We start from the raw sequence: 4408 nt of genomic DNA on the forward strand, positions 1-4408 counted from the left end.
AGGCTAAATTTCAGCCAGAAAGGACACATAATTCATGTTTGGTAGTCATTTGAAGTGAGATTGGCGCGCAAAAAAGTGCTCTTCTATCAAGACAACGCGCCGTCTCACAAGTCGACCGTTGCAATGACAAAACTACGAATTGGGCTATGAATTGATTCCTCATCCACCCTATTCTCCAGATTTGGTCCCGTGTGATTTCTTTTTGTTCCCAAACTTAAAAACTTGGCTCGGTGGGAAGAAATTTTCGTCAAATGAGGAAGTCATTGTCAATGAGTATTTTGCAGACTTTGAGATAGCCTCCTTCAAATGATTACCAAACGTGAACTATGCGTCCTTTCTAGCTGAAATTTGGCCTGAAGGGGTTCGAAGAGTGGATCTTTCGAGATGTCGCGTCATCAAATGGATTGTAGCGCCATTTCATGGAAATTTACCAAACTTATCAAACGACCCACGTATAGTATTCAAGAGCAATTAATATATATATAGTTTTTGATAGCAAGTATAATAAAATGACTGACTGAATGTTCAGTTAAATTGCACAAATTTCTATCAGAATTATATTGACAGATCACAACTATATATTCATTAACATTCAGTGTTCATGGATCATTAAAGTAGCAGTTTCTGTACGATTACAGAAGTTAAGCAATGCGAATGATGGTACGCATTCGGATGGCGGATTCTGATTATTTCAAAATACCATAAAATTAATTCTCATAATATTTCTTCTGATAAGTTTTAAAACTCTGATAAGTTTTCCTTATAGGATCTTGATAATTTATCCTTATAGGGTCCTAATTTATCTTTATTTTTTTATTTCGATAATTTCTCCTTTTAGAGTCTCTACTTTTTCCTTATAAAGTTTTGATAAATAATTTGTTATATGTATCATACTGGGCTCAAGTGATCTAACCTAATAAGGTTCGATTAATTTTAGGGCATATACTAATCTGATCTTTTTTGAATTCTAATAATTTTCTACACGGGTTATATGTATCTATTATCATCTGTTGCAATCTTTTTTTTTAATAGCGACAACCAATGTCAGTAAAATCAACATTTTTAATTTTCTTCATTTCGTCTCTTGCAAAAGTATATTTATGTGCATGGCCAGCCGATCATTTGTTAAGTGCAGTAAGTTACGTTTATATGTATACAAAAAACAGCTTGATATATTTAGAAATTAATAAACTAAAAATATTCTCTCTCTCTAGAGCACTGATATTGCACATGCTGTATATGATTCGATATGGTATAAGGGGAAAGTTGAATTCCAAAAAAATTTTTTACACACTCTATTGCGTGCGCAACAACCTATAGCTGTAAACGTACCTTGCATGCTACCGACTGTTTCATTACATTATTATGCCTCAGTGAGTCATCGATTTTATCTCATAGTATTTTTGTTTCTATACTTTATTATTAATATTTTATATTATTTAATAGATGTACATGTTTGAGATACTGTCATTTTTTTACTTTTATTTGGAAATATATAATATGAATGAAAAATTATTATTTATAAACATTTACATGTTTTTATTAGTGTTCATTGCAAATAAAATCTCCTGTTTCTTGTAACAAATATATAAATTTTTTTTATAATATATAAATTTATTTTTTTATATGTCATTTATTATTATTTATATACAAATAACAAAATTGATATAATTCTTTTTATTAAACAATTGCAATTATTAAAATTAAGAAGATTATATTTGCAATATTTTAGTATGTTTCAACTGCCTTCTCTTATTTGGCTACTTTTCGAATTATACTTGAAGAAAGCGATGAGGATTAACGAATTGGCACTAATACGGTGAGACTACATTTGTTTGAATTGTACAAATATTTTGTATAATAATTGTATATTCATTAGGTTTATATATTTATTAAGTTGTATATTTATTAAGTTTAAAGAGCGTATTTCTGAATAAAAGTAAAATTATGTTCATTAACTTCGTTTCCAAATCAAAATCATAGATTGATCATCTTTGCACAAAAAAATTATAATATATAAGCTGTGCTTCATTTGAAAGTTGAAATTCTAGTCCTAATGAATATAAAATAATTTATTTTGAATAATTAGTTCGTAAGATATTGTCTGTTAAATTTAAACATAACATTGATTTTTCTTCGAAAATCGATTATTGTTTTTTTAATAAAAATAATTATATGTGCAAATTACAATATATATATATATATATATATTTATTTTGATTCAGAAAATAGTGATTCAAAATAAATTACGGTAAATACTTATGGAAAAGGAGCGTCATCTCCAATGACTATGATCTTGACATATGTTGTCAAAGTCATGGCCATGAATGAATCGTCAATAAGTTTTAGGTGACGACCGCTATTCATTGAAACGTTATTAACAAAAAAAGTTGAAAAGTGATATCTCTTTTTTACTGTACAAAACAACATTTTGTTTTAAAATATATTTTACGACTTTCCACGCGAAGCAATTTCTACTCATTCTTCTACTCATAAAGTCATTGGAAGTGGCGCCTTTTTTCTATGTATATTTATTCTACATTTTACTTTCTAGCATTAAAAAAGATTAAATTTTTTTATTTTATGACATCTTACAATTAGGTTTAAATATTTGTAATAAATAATAATATGATTTAAATGAGAAATAATAAATATGAAATGAGTTATTCATATTAGTTGCTTTGTTATTAAATATAAATTTAAGATAAGAAGTATATGAAGAGAAAAGGAAGGTTATGGCGATTATACTATATTATGTGTAATTTTCGATATTTATATTCTGGGGACGATCGTAAAAATTTTTCATTCTGTTTAAACATTATAACATGCCTACTGGTTATTAATGTTTACAGGGTTGTAAAAACTACATTTCATCAGTTTTGTAAGTAACAGACACTTTTACAGATGTGTATTTTTTATACATAATTTTGAAAAGTATGTTTTGGTATTAATTTTATAACTTTATTTTAGCTTGGAGATTTAAAATGTGGATTTCAAATATAATTGAATTAAATTTTGAGAATGTATGCATGTATTTGACATATAAAATTATACTTGGGTACTAGCATGGTACTAATTGATAATATTCTATATTCTCTTTTCTACTTCACAATATTTTCTTTTTCAGTTTTTTTGTAAATTATATTCATTCTGTACATCTGAAGAATTTCTCTCTATAATATAATTGATATCGCTTACTAATGGCTAACAAATTTGTACTTTTATAATTATTATATGTTATACGGATATCAATGTGAGTTATTTAAAAAAGATAGGATAGTATTTTATAATCTTCTTCTTTGCTTTATTTACATATGTATACATTAGGGTGGTTGTTATTTTAACAATTTTTGAAATTTAATTGGAACACCAAAGTAATTTAATATCTCAAAAAAATAACACTTATATTTTTTCAGATTTTTTGAACAATTTTAATCTGTGCCATCGGGGCACGGGTAAGTGGAAAAAGACCTTTGTGGATAAAATTCGACCGACGCTCTAATTCTTAACTAATTAAAAAAAATTTCTTTTTAATTTGCTCGTAATTGAATAAGCTGTGAGCTCATTTTGCGTAAATTTTGATTACGGTTCAAATTAAAAATTGCCGATCCCATATTTGTTAACGTAAAATTTTTATTTTTTCTGCTCCCTTCATTGGATTTGCAATTTTTACTTTGCACTGTTAGAAATGTAATCACGAACTTCCTTTATGTGTAAATGAAGCTCGTGGTTATAAATGAAATTAAAAGTAATGAATGATTTAACTGAAAATTAAGTAAAATTAAATTATATAGTAGTTAAATGTAATAAATGTGTAAATTAAATTTATGAAATTTAATGTATTTTCAATAAAATTTTATGAAAAGTGAAAACATTAAATTTCATAAATTTTGAAAAATACATTAAATTTATTACATTTTTATGTAATTTAGGTGTACAACTTTGCTTCCGCCGTTTTTCTATAGATGGCTTTAGCGGTAAGTGGTGGTCGAAATAAATAGATCATAGACGTCATACAATAAACTTGGGCATCTGTCAACATAACCCCATAGAAACATTAGTCGATTTGTGTCTGCATCATAAAGTTATTCTCGATTGAAAATGTCAGTTTACGAGCCAAATTCTCGTCATTTGCGGGAGGTTTTAATTTTTTGCTTCAATATGAAGAAATATGCGGCTGAGGCTCATCGAATGCTCTCAAATACTTATGGTGAGGCCGCTATTAGTGAAAGAACGTATCGTGAGTGGTTTCAACGCTTCAAGAACGGTGATTTTGACGTCGAAGACCCGCGTAGCGATTGAAGAGAGAAGGTTTTCGAAAGTGCAGAATTGGAGGCATTAGTTGAGCAAGATTCGTGTCAAAATCAAGAAGAATTGGCACGATCATTGGAAGTGACTCAACAAGCCA

This window comes from Atta colombica, unplaced genomic scaffold (genome assembly GCF_001594045.1).
Source record: "Atta colombica isolate Treedump-2 unplaced genomic scaffold, Acol1.0 scaffold1, whole genome shotgun sequence".
Taxonomy (NCBI): Eukaryota; Metazoa; Arthropoda; class Insecta; order Hymenoptera; family Formicidae; genus Atta; species Atta colombica.